Source organism: Microtus pennsylvanicus, chromosome 4 (genome assembly GCF_037038515.1).
Source record: "Microtus pennsylvanicus isolate mMicPen1 chromosome 4, mMicPen1.hap1, whole genome shotgun sequence".
NCBI lineage: Eukaryota > Metazoa > Chordata > Mammalia > Rodentia > Cricetidae > Microtus > Microtus pennsylvanicus.
The window spans coordinates 62,419,979-62,434,125 of record NC_134582.1 but is presented as its reverse complement, the minus strand read 5'-3'; positions in this window follow the sequence as shown (position 1 = coordinate 62,434,125).

Here is a 14,147-nt window from a genome sequence, read left to right as displayed (position 1 = left end):
GTGAGTACTTCCAAACTAAGTTGTCTAATTTCATTATCACGCCTCACTCAAGATGGTGGTTGGAATAAGAAAGGCCCCATAGGCTCATATATTTGAATGTTTGGAGAACAAGGAGCTGCACTAATTGGAAGGATTAAAAGGATTAGGAGGTATGGCCTAGATGGAGGAAGTGAGCAATTGAGGATCATGCCAAGCCCAGAGTCTTTTTCTCTTAGCCTGCATATTAGTAGCTCTCATTTTCTGTTCCAGCACAATGGCTGCCTACTGCCATGCTCCCCACCATGATGATAATGGCTTAAACCTCTCAAACTATAAGCAAGCCCTCAATTAGATGTTTTCTTTTGTAAGAGTTGCTATGGTCATATTATCTATTTACAAAAACAGAATAGTGAATAAGCCAGTTGGGTTTCATTAAGAAAATTTTTAATAATATACAATCCTTCTATCTTTTAAAGAGATTTTTTTTGAGTTTCAAATGTCCATATATTTAACATGCCATTTTAGTTTTTCTGAGATAGATAGCATAATATTCTATACCACAATGTCTTCCAAAGAAGCATGATTCACTACCCAATAACACATAGAAAACACAATTTCTAAGATGTTCATAACCTAGTAAGAGATCACTAGACATTTATATAAACTTATAACCCCACCATAGATTGGCCATTGTCTAATCCCCATTGAGTAATGCAGTCCTGTAATTCTGTAGTCATCTGTATATCCATACCTGCTGAGTAGCTTGTGTGTGTGTGTGTGTGTGTGTGTGTGTGTGTGTATTTAAAGGAGTGAGGCTTTAAATGTATCTTGTAAAAACAAAAAAAAATAATTGATTTTTATTGAGCTCTACATTTTTCTCTGCTCTCCTCCCTGCTTCTCCCTCCCCCCGTCAACCCACTCCCCAAGGTCTGCATGCTCCCAGTTAACTTAGGAGATCTTGTCTTTTCATACTTCCCATGTAGAGCTAGGTAAGCTTCTCTTAGTGTCCTTATTATTGTCTAAGTTTTCTGGGATTGTGATTTGTAGGCTGATTTTCTTTTCTTTATGTTTAAGAACCACCTATGAGTGAGTACATGTGATCATTGTCTTTCTGAGTCTGAGTTACATCACTTAAAATAACGTTTTCTAGCTCCATCCATTTTCCTTCAAAATTCAAGATGTTGCTATTTTTTTCTACTGTGTAGTACTCCATTGTATACACATTTTCCTTATCCATGCTTCATTTTAGAGACATTTAGGTTATTTCCAGGTTCTGGCTATGACAAACAAAGCTGCTATGAACATAGTTGAGCACATGTCCTTGTGGCATGATTGAGCATCTTTTGGATATATACCCCAAAGTGGTATTACTGGGTCTTGAGAAAAGTTGTTTCCTAATTTTCAGAGAAATCACCACACTGACGTCCAAAGGGGCTGTACCAGCTTGTAGTCCCACCAGAAATACCGAAGTGAGAACAAAAATTTGTTACAATTCATTCAACTTTACATTTTTTATTAAGTAATTTTAAGTTTTAACTTTTTCTATTGGTACTATTAGAATTAAATATTATTTATAACAGAATTAAATGTTTCATAATCACCCAAAATATATTAATGTGTGTCTTGATACTTCCTAATAAGAAATGCTTATATTTCTACATCTGGTTTCTGGTCAACAACATACTATTTTCTAAACAACTAAATCTTTATAACTTTATTTTACCCCCTTTGTATTTTTCTACATAGTAGGAAATTTTTTTTGTTTGTTTTTTGAGACAAGGTTTACTCTGTAGCTTTGGGGTCTGTCCTGGAGCTAGCTCCTTTAGACCAGGCTGGCCTTGAACGCACAGAGATTTTACTGCCTCTGCCCCCGAGTGCTGGGATTAAAGGCGTGCGCCACCACTGCCCAACTCCATAGTATGCAATCTTATTATATATAACTGACTAGAAAATATCTATATTAGGTTTAATAACATTAATAAATAAATAATTTACTTGCATGAAGGAGCCCTACAAAGGAGAAATGAAGGTCATCTCATACAAATAGAAAAGAGTCATTTCTAGAGACAGAACTTGAATTTATTGTTGATTTTTCCTCCCTTTTGATCTATATTCAGTTTTCTAAAAATTAAACCAATACATAAATTATATTTATACATAATTTCTTCTAGATCTTTTGTTTTAATTTTTTTGTTCGTGGCACCCAATGTAAGATAATATTTTTAGAGAAAATGGAATAATTAATTATATTAAATATAAATCTATATAAAACATGTTCAAATTATATAACTAAAGAAGAATTGAAATCTGAAATATACCAGATACTGAATATTTGGCATTAGAAAACTAATTGAACAAAAGATTCAAATCAATTTTCAAAAGAGAGAAAGAGAGCTCATATGTGGAATAAATATTTCTCAAAAGACTTACAATTGATAACAGGTTATCTGAGAAGATATTAGGCATTACCTGTCATTGGGTATAGTGGAAAACAAAAAAAAATCCTCAATGAAGTACAGTATTGTATTGATTAAAATAAATATGACTTCAAAATAGTGAATCTTTATATACTGTTTAGAACTTCTTCTGAGTTGATACTTTCCATCCTGAAGTTAGTTAAAGTCAGGATGTTATATAAGGGAGCCTCATTAAGACTAAAGAAGTAAACACCACAAAACCTTCAGGAAGTCCCTAAAGCTGACAATTTTCTTGAGGATTCTTTCTCCATAAGATTATATAAGTAATGAGACTTCTGAAAGACAGTCTCAGAGAAATAGTGCTGCCTAAAAGAAAATCAGATCATCCATGTTTCATGGAAGACAAACAACCAAGCTCCCTGAAAAACCGAGACCAGTCAAGCTGCCTGGAGGAGGCCCAGACCAACTGAGCAGACCAGAAGAGAAACTCTTTGACTTTTTGTACTACCTATCTGCCTTTCAGTGAACTCCAGGTTGAGATTTTCTAATCAGTCACACATGTTGGGTTTTGACAATGCATTTGTCTTTGCTTCTTGCCTGGCTTTGAGGATGATGCTTCACCCACTGTTTTCTAAGTAACTACAATAAAATCACTGATTCAATAGACAGGTTTTTGATGGTATCCATAATTTGTTCTCTCGTGTCTTTTTTAGGTTTTCTATTGCTGTGAAGATACTGTAACTAAATAAAGGAAATCATTTAAAGGGGGGGATGACTTCCAGTATAGAGCTTTCCTCTATTATTGCTATAGTGGAAAGAATATTAGAGTTGCAGGCAGATATGGTACTGGCGCTGGTCCTACATAAGGATTCTTAGGCAACAATGAAGAAGAATGAATTGCTGAGCCTAAGTTGAGCTTCTGAAACCTCAAAATCCAACACCAAATGAAACACCTGTTCTAACAAAGCTGTTCCTACTCCAACAAGACCACACCTCCCAGTAGCACCCTACCTATGAGGCTATGGGGGGGGGAGTCATTTTTATTCAACCACCCATACTCTACTTCCGGTTTAGATATGATTATAGCCACATCATAAGAAAACACTGCATTCATTCCAACTTCAAAACTATAAATGTCTATAAATGTCTCAGCGCTGTTCAAAAGTTCACAATTCAAAGTCTGTTCTGAGAGACTAAAAATGCCAATCTCTTAACTCTAATCCCCTGTAAAATCAAAACTAAAAATCAGATCATATACTTCTAACAAACCATGACACAAGATATAGATTCCACAAGGGAGAAAATGAGGAGTAGTGTGGAAATACTGGACCAAAACAAGACTGAAAATAGAATGGGTACACTCCAAACTCTGCATCTTCATGTCTGATGTCAAAGCAGTGTTTATATCTCCAATTCCTTTTAGCTTTGTTGAGTGCAACACACTTCTTTCTCTTGAGCTGGTTCCACTCTCTGTTAGCAAAGCTCTTTGAAAGGTGTCCCACAGATCTAGCATCTATAACATCTTGGAGTCTCCACAAGGCTGTTAGGAGCCATGAGAGTTGCAGCAAATGACAACTAGTATGCAGATGCAGAAGTCAAGCGACCAGACGAGTGATCCTCTGATGAGAAGGAATCCAATCTTGGTAAGGCCTGTGGGACCACCAACTCTGGAAACTGTTGTTCTCAGCTGTAACTTCACATGGGCAAAAGCTGCTTTGGTGTCTCCTCAGTATCCATACTGTAGTGTTTAATCTCATAAAATGTGTATATGTAATCTCATGATTGCATCCATCCTATGGACACATATATCCATGAGTGGTCAGGAAGATGACTTCTCTTTAATAAGTATAATTATATATATATATACTATAATATGCTTTATAACTAGTTCTATTATCCCATAAGGACTCTACATACTGAAAACCCTGCTATGTTCTATTACTCAAACATAATAAACAACAATTTCTCCCCAGTCAAAGACAAGCTATGTACAACCAGGTCATTTTTAACTTAGACCAAGTTCAAACTATACTAAATATTTATGTAAATGGATCATAAGTTAAAAACCTTACAGATATGCAAAAGGACAAAGTCACAGGTGTCTAACCAACATTATTAACGTAAAGTATCCTAAATTACTATGAAAATTTCTCAAACTAAACTTAGATGATAACATAGGCCAGCAGCCACTCCCTACTAAATTTCTTAGCAATTTTCACTCAACACAAACTTCTAATCTCAGTTTACAATATAAAACTCAAATTTCAGCTAACAGTTTATTGTTTAGACCCCAATTAAGAATTAATCAATTAGCTAAGTCTCATCCAAGGCTACTGCATGCAGTTTCACAATTAACCAGGGCTGGTCTAGACTTGCAGCCAAAGTTAGAAGATTTCCCCCTTTTTGTGTTCTGAGGTTACAAATAGGATAAGGGAGTATTTTTTAGGATTGAGACATTTTCATGCCACTGCCCAGACAGGTGCAAGCACTATGTCTCCACCTATGTGTTGCCATTATAAATGACTTGGCTCTGCATCTTTTACCCAAGGAATGTGTTATGACCAATGAGATGTAACTCTTCTAAATTTTTTCTTATGGCCTCAAGCCTCCTATAAAAATATATTTAAGCTAGGTGAACATAGAAGCAGAGAAGTATTTGAACAGAAAATTGAAACAAAGGAGAAACTAAAAGAATTAGAACTTAGAAGAAAATAGAGGACGGAAAAATAAATAACAATGCCTGAACAGCATGTGTTAGAATTTATTCCATACACCTCAGATAGAAAAACAAACAAACAAACAAAAAACTTAAGTTTTGTTGCACTATGCTGTGGAACCTCTCTCGTACCCTGGGTGTAGCCTCGAGAGCTGGAGTTTTGGGGCTACTAATATGCAGTAATTCATACTTTAGCTTCACACCTTCACTCCAGGGCTTCTCTAGGCCTCCACTCAGAAACCATCCCTGACACCTGCATGGCCTCTGTGACTTTCTGGAGCTGCAGAGAGAGATTTCACAATCCCTTTCTTGTATCCTTGAATCTATAGCTAGAGACCCACACGGCTGAACACGCCAACTTTTAATTAGCTTTCTGGTTTAGATTATTTTATTCACTGCCTAAACTTGACTGTCCTAGAATTCCCTCTGTAGACCAGGCTGGACTTAAATTCAGAGATCCACCAGCCTCTGTCTTCAGAGGGTTGGGATTAAGAATATGCATCATCATGTACAGCCATAAGCTTTTCTTTCATTCCTTTTCATTTTTTAAAAAAATTCTCTTTCACAAATTGGAAGATTAGTGGGTTGGGGTCTTGCTCTGAGTTCATCATCACTCCCTTTATTTCACTTAGCATCAGTTTTTTCTTTAATCTCCTTACATTTTCTGGTGTTACTTTTCCCTTCCAAAGGTACATATTGTAATTTTTCTTCTACAGCTTACTCCTTTTCATTACGGATCTACATAAAACTGGCAGCTAATAGCCACACAACACAGTTAATACCAAGTTGTGGTTGTGTGCTAATGTCCTTTGCTAAGGCTATTAATTCACAACTCTTCAATTTAGGTTCAGGCAGATTTTTTTTAGACAAGGGCAGAAATCAGCAATATTCTTCACCAAAATATTAAAATAATGATTACTAGGCCACATATTAATATTCTTTTCTGAAGCCTCTTGAGCTGTTGCCCCCCCCACACAGTTAAAATCACTGTCACCACCACTGTCTCCCATGTTCCTAGAAATTGGCCCATTAAGGCCCTCTTACACTGTCCATTCACATTGCTAGCCAAAAGTCCCATATTCCTTTAAACAAAAGTGTGGTCCAGTCTGTTACAATAACCCAGTCCCTAGTACCGACTTCTGTGGTAGCGTTTCTACTGATAAGAAGAAATACTATGACCTTGGCAAATTTTACAACAGTTGAGTTAGTCTATTGTCACCATAGCAGGTAGCTTGGTGGCATACAGGCAGACATGGTGATGGAGACAGGCTAAGACTTATAAACCTGGATCCTAAGGCCTCAGAAGAGAACAGTGAGTCACTGGGTCTATGTTAAGCTTCTAAAACCTCACAGACTACTCCTGGTGAGATATTTCCTTCAATAAAGTCATACCTAATACAATAAGGACAGACTTTCTAATTGTACCATTCTCTACAACCCTAAGTGTGAAGACGGAGGCTAAAAAGAAATCCCACACTAGCTCAGAATTGACTATAATAAAGGGTAGACTCACAGATTACACACCTCTGCACAAGAGACAAACAGGAATCAAATCCAGCAGCCTGAAGAGAGAGGGAACACACGCTTTTCAAGGGCATTTATAGTATAAGAGGTCACACTCAAGTGTACAGGTAACTTACAGGCCACTGGTTGCAGAATTTCCTACAGTATATATATAGAACATTTTCATTCAAACCACCAAATGTAGTTAATTTCCTACCTGGAGATTATAGACTTTTGCTTGATTTCACAGGAATAGGATCAAAGAAGAGTAAAGTGGACATAAGGAAAATTCTGGTATAATACAGGTGGAGAGATAAATTGATAAGATCATTATATACTGCAGTGTGAAGGTTCCTCTAAAATAGACATGCCATATGATTCATTAGTCCTCACTCTCTCTCTGTCACATACACATAGTGTATCTATATTAGTAATGTATATGCACAGTATTTATATAAATGTGTATAAATTAACAAGAAGTACATTTATGAATATATAAATTGTAAAAGAACTAGTAAAAATGCATCTTCATTCTCATGGTTATTTTAGCATCATTACTCATATCAAAGTTATGAAAAAACTTTTAGTAATTAATAGAATAATTTGGATAAAAGGAAACAAGATATATACTGACAAAGACATGTTGTCGATTATGACATTGGTATTTGTACATTGATTATCTACTGTAATCATATGGATCATTAGCATAGGTATGGTCATAGCATATCATGATGATGTGTTACTATTTGATTATTATCTCTCCCTTACATCTTTTGATTTAAAGGTCAACTATTTAATTATTCATAATTTATTATATTATAAGTTAGGAATGACAAAAATAAATAAATAAAGGCTGAATAACTAAATTTCCTCCCTGGAGAATGTAGAATTTTGCTTGTCTCCACAGCAATAGTGTAAAACAATAATAATATGGAAATAAGCAAAATTAGGAGATGAGGAAACATGAAGTTACCACATAACCCTGATGTTCTAAGGACTTTGCAAGCAATTTGTAGAAATTTGCTTTGTTATTGGTGTTCTTGCATTATCATTATTAAGTATTTGCTTGTTTGTTTTCATTTTTGTTTTAGTATTTTGTGTAATGTGTAGTCATTCTTGCTTATTTTGTTTTTTATAACAGAACATTTAAAAGTATCTAAAGTTTGTTAGGTAGGAAAAAGCGAGATCATCTGAGAGGAACTGGGGAAGAAACAAGCCTTGCTTAAAATTCATTGCATAAAAATAATTTTATGAATAAATAAAATATATTTATTTTATGAATAAAGAAAATAAATTTTATGAAATAAATTTATGAATAAAAATGCAATTATTTTAAAGAGAGCTAAGTTTGAAAAAAGAAAATCATGGATAAAGAAGACATAAGAATCATGTTAAAAAGTTAAAACTTCTACCAGGACAATAGGAAGGAGGACCCAGAGCTTCCTATGAATCAGCAGATCTGACCAACTAGGAGTACTTAAAGGACACTGAAACTATAAAATGTCTAACTCCATAAGTTTAATGAAAGTGTGTGGAACGAGCTCTATTAGGGTTGGGTGACATAAAATTTGAGATAAATTTGGCAAATACAGAATCAAAAAATTTGATTAAAATAAAATTAGCTGGAATACTGTCTACATTTGTAATTGCACATCTTCACACAGAAATGTGGATGGCTTCACATATAATTACAAAATAATTTTAATGCAAACTAAAACATCCTTTTTCACACCAAAGAAAAAATGAAAATGTTACTATTTCATATTTTTCTCTGATGTAAAAATCAATCCCATTAGGAAGAAAAAGCACACAGGCAAAATTATGAACTTTCTTAAAGAAGTTGCAAAAAGTAAACTAGAATAGATATAAGATTACAATAAAATATAACAAAATTAATTTTTCTGAGGAAGCCAAATTTAACCTAATATTACACAATTAATAACCTTTGCAGTAACAAACTAAATGGGGAAAAAATGTCTCTTTAATGATACAATTAAGAGTATCCAATCTATACCTCTTATCTAAAAGAAAAACAAACACAAAAGCAAACAGGTAAAAATAAATAAACCTCATAAATTACATGATTATTAATAATCTGTAAGAAACCTATTTTCAGTCATACCAGTTGTTATCAACACTGATAAAGAAATAATCCATCCACTAGAAAATAATATATCAAAAAATAAGAAAGGAGATATTAGGTGAATAAAAATAACAGAAAGTATCAGTTTTCTTGAGATATATTGTGTTTTTTAAAAACTGCAAATTTGAGCTTCAGGTCTTCAGTATTTCATAAACGTTCTACCATTTAATGTTCAGGAGCAGATTTTCAATCGGATGTTGCTATTGCATTTTACTAATGATATATCATGATGGATATCTCTCAGCTATTTGAGTATTTGCTTTGTTGAAATTCCTCCTCAAAAAACTAAAACAGCTGTTTCTTACTAATTTGAAAGTCTTTTGCTGCACTTGCATAACTGAATTATGAACATTAAGAACTGCAAAGAGTTCTTTGTGCCATGCATCTGTCCTTCCATTGTTTTTGCAGCAATATTTCTTTTAATCAACTTGCAGTATGGTGGTTTATGCATAATATAGTTATCAACATCAGAACATTTTTCTCTCAGATTTTCTCCAATTGACTTTCAGTTTTACACTTATATTTTTAGTTATTTATTACTAACAGAATAATTACTGACAGAATTAGATTACCTTCTGGGGATTTTGAATTCTATTTGACTATTTTGTATATGGACTTTTTCATTTTTTTCTAGAAAACTGATAGCCTTTTATCTTTATTTTGTCTTCCTTTCTTTACTTAGTATTCATTTATTATTTATTGGTTTTCAAGACAGGGTTTCTCTATATGTAGTACTAGCTGTTGGGAACTTTCTCTGTAGACAGGATAGCATCAAATACAGAAATCCTCCTGCCTCTGTCTCCTGAGTGCTGGGAGTAAGAAGTGTGCCATGACTGCTCAGCTAACATTTTCCTTACAATGTATTCTAATGATATTTTCTCTTTCCCAGTTCTTCCCAGATCTTTGTACCTCTCTACCAACCAAGATTTATGGCCTTTCATCAACTTTCAAAACACAAACAAAACAAAAAAATCCTAAAAAAAATACAAGTAAACACACATAAGTATAAGACAAATAAGATAAATACCAAAACAAAATAAAATATTGAGAAAAACAAATATGGTGTGTATCTGCTTATAAATGGATATAACTTGTTAAGCAAATGGCAATTGAGTTACAGTCTAGAGAACCAGAGAGGTTAGATAAAAAGGAGAGCTCTAGGTGAAATTCGTGGATCTCTCTGGAAAGGGGAATCTGAGAGAGTCTCCAGATGAAATGTGGGCTGGTAGGGTCAGGAGCAGGAGGTATCAGATGCAGGAGGAAGGGTGCAGAGACACAGTACTACGAGAGACAAGGAATTTGGTATATTTGTGAGACGTTAGACAACTAGGGCAGTGGGAACTCCTGGACAGTAGAGGGGTTCAAAGATCTGGAAAGAGCTGAGGAAGAGAAAATATGATTAGAATGCATTGTATGATAAATGTTAGCTGAGCAGTTATGGCACACTTCTGTAATCCCAACACTTGGGAGACAGAGGCAGGAGGATCTCTCTTTGACGAGATCTTGGTGAGGAGCCCTAGTAATGGGAGACATGGAGTCTCAAATGGCTGTCTCTTGGAGTGGCAATACTTCTAGTGGTAGGACTGGGTTACATTCAGTTGAGTTGGTGGAGGGGATCTATGGAGAACCCAAACAACCAAGGCTGATGTGAGGACAGAGGGAAGCCTTTCCTGAAGACAGCACCCACACAGCTCTCTTGTTTTAGTTTAACTATGTAAAAAGGTGTGTTTACTTGTGTTTCAGAATAATTATATAACTACACAATGATATGTTGCAATTGTTTATGCTGTTTTTGTTTAACTATGTAAAGATGGGTTGTTGTTTTATCTTGCCTGCCTAAGGCACCTGATTATTCTAATAACAAGCTGAATGGCCAACAACTAGGCAGAGGAGAGATATGCAGGTGTGGCGGGCAGAGAAAAGGTGAGCCAGCCAGCCAGCCAGGGTCAGTCAGCTGTGACACAGTCAGACAAAATCAGACAGCTGTGATCCAGGCAAACAGCATGGAAAGCAGAATAGTATGTATATGAGGTAAATGAACCTCAGGGCAGCACATAGATTGACAGAGTGGTTAACTTAAGTCAAACAAGGACAGAAAAGAAAAGCTCGCTAAACAAGCCTAAGAAAGCTAAGGGTGAGTATTCACAATTAACAATTAGTCTCTCTACCGGTCTAAAAACATCAATTAAATGATTCCTAAAGGCACACTATAGATACTCATAGACCGGTAACTTGCCCATTTGTCATCAGAGTCTTCCTCTGGCAGCAGATGGGAGTGGAAAATTGTAGATATTATACACAGAGAGAGTTGAAATTGAAGGTCTACAACAGGTCTCTTCCATGTGTTTAATGTCTCTAATTTTGGAGATTTTTTTTCGGGTGTGGGGGCTCCTTACTGTGGGAGAGTGGAAGGGCGTCTCTCTCTCTTTTGGGATTCTCAGTGGGAATGGCTCTCTCTCTCTCTCTCTCTCTCTCTCTCTCTCTCTCTCTCTCTCTCTCTCTCTCTCTCTCTCTCTCTCTCTCTGTCTCTCTCCCTTGGTGCAGTTAAAGGACCTCCTGAATAGGACAACCATGCCACAGGCATTAAGAAGGTGAATCCAAAGACAAACACATAGGCATCCTCATGAATATTAACTTTCATCAGGCGATGAAAGGAGACAGAGACAGAGACCCATATTGGAGCACCGGACAGAAACCTCAAGGTCCAAATCAGGAGCAGAAGGAGACGGAGCACGAGCAAGGAACTCAGGACCGCGAGGGGTGCACCCACACACTGAGACAATGGGGATGTTCTATCGGAACTCACCAAGGCCAGCTGGCCTGGGTCTGAAAAAGCATGGGATAAATCTGGACTAGCTGAACATAGAGGACAATGAGGAATACTGAGAACTCAAGAACAATCACAGTGGGTTTTTGATCCTACTGCACGTACTGGCTTTGTGGGAGCCTAGGCAGTTTGGATGCTCACCTTACTAGACCTGGATAGAGGTGGGTGGTCCTTGGGCTTCCCACAGGTCAGGGAACCCTGATTCCTCTTCGAGCAGATGAGGGAGGGGGACTTGTTCGGGGAAGGGGGAGGGAAATGGGAGGCGGTTGCGGGGAGGAGGCAGAAATCCTTAATAAATAAATAAATTAATAAAAAAGATTAACAATTAGTAAATGCTGCCACATGAATCTGCAAAGCTTTCATATAGTGAAAGATCTCATCATTTGGACAATATGGAAGAATACAAGTGGCAAAAGATCGTTATTAATTATACATTTAAGATATTGCTGGTATTGGGAATGTATAAAGAAATAAACAACTTGAGTCTTAAGATATCAAACAACCTATGATTTCATGTTACCTCAGTCAGAATAGCCAAGATCAATAAAACAAATGATAGCTTATGCTGATAAGATTATGGGAAAAGGGGAACATTTACTCATTGTCCAAAGGCTTGCAAGCTGATACGGCTGCTACAGAAATAAGGAAAGCACTTCTTTAAGAAGTTCAGGAACTGACCAACCTCAAGATCAATTTATAGCACTCATTGGCATACACCCAAAGCACCTTAAATCCTACTACAAAGACACTTGCTCATCTACCTCCATGAGTTTCTATTCATATTAGCCAGAAACTGGAAACAGCCTAGGTACTCACCAACTGATGAATAGATAATGAAAATATGGTACATTTACACAAGATTATTATTTAGCTGTTAAGATGAATTTATGATATCCACAGGTAAATGGATGAAGCTAAAATCTCATTGTGAGTGCATTAACCAAGACTTCAATAAATACAAATATTATATGTTTTCCTATATGCTTTTCAAAAGCATATAGTTTTATACTTTTGATTTAGACTAAGTACTCAGGAAGAGACCAGATTGAATCAGATCTCACAATGAAGTATTAAAAGAACATAGTATTATGAAGATATAAAGGCAAAACTAGAATAAAAGGATTTATTGGAGAGGAGCGTGGAAGAGAATGATAAAGGAGAAAATATGGAGAGAGAAAATTAACACTAAAGATTATTTGAAAAACCACATAGAATCCTGCAACTGCAGAATTTTCCTAAAGTATGTAGATATGTGAAAATTTTCTAGCTTTTTCACCAGAGTGTGTATTGCCACCTATCTTTTCAAGTATATGAACTGAATTTCTATTACGATTTTAATGGCCAGTTTCAGTTCAACTATGTATGCCAACTGTAGATTATTTTTAGTGAGTATTTCATTCTTGTTATACAGAAAATTTCCATCTTTTCTGCTTAGCATTCTGGAAATTCTATTGGTAGGCATCATTAATGATAAATTACTGCTTTATTTTCTATTTTTCACTATTATTATCATAAAACTTTGAGACTGGCTTGCAATACAGTTAAATTGCTTGGAACCATTCTTGGTTTGTTCTTCCTCTTTGAGAACTTTTCAATGCATATTTTAAGTATTCTTATAACACTGGTAGATCAAGGAAGAGTTATTCCCATTACTGATCTCCCTGTGTAGACTATTCATCACCTTTGGAATATGATGGTTACTAACTAATCTTATTAGGAAACATTGGGATTATTCTTAGATCTGTTAGCTAGTCTTGAAAATTAAGCCTGACTCTTATCTGTGATAATCAGCATTTATATTGATTCTCTAGACATCCATCTAGAGAACTGTTGAAAAAGAAAGACTATCACAAAGATTCACAACTTGTCAAATGCAGAGGATATGAAAACTTTTAGTAACCTTAAGGCTCATGAAAAATCACAGAAAATTGGGTGGAAAGATTCTATGAGGATAAGGATTCTTGATGTTAGAAAATATCTTCTAGCTACCAGAGGGAAAATGTACCCAAGAAATCACCAAATAATCACCCAAGCAATTAACGCATGTGAAGGCAAGTTAACATGCTAAGATGAATGAGAGAAGTCTCACCAAGCTCTAACTCTAGATACAGTGCTATATGTCAGTCATTGGCCCTTAATTGGAGGGATATCATACTCAGCCTAGGTATAGTGAGTGGGGAAGGTCTTGGTCCTGCTTCAAAGTGATGTGCTAGACTTTGTTGACTCACCATGGGAAGGCTTACACTCTCTGAGGAGTGGAAGCGGGATGGAAGGGAAGGAGCTGGATTGAGAACTGGGATTGGTATGTAAAGTGAAAAAAAACATTGTTTTTTTAAAATAAATAGTTTAATATAAAAAGAAAGAAAGAGGCAATCTTCTTCAGAGGAGTTGCTAATGGTTATGCTATACGTGTATAGGAACCACACTAGCATGTGTAGAACAGGTCATGATTTTGAGAGGGAGAAAGGGCACACTAGTTGTGAGGGGAGAAGAGGAAATGGTAAAAATGCTTTATTTATGAAATCGACAAAAAATAGTTTCAAAAGTCAAATTAAAAGCAAA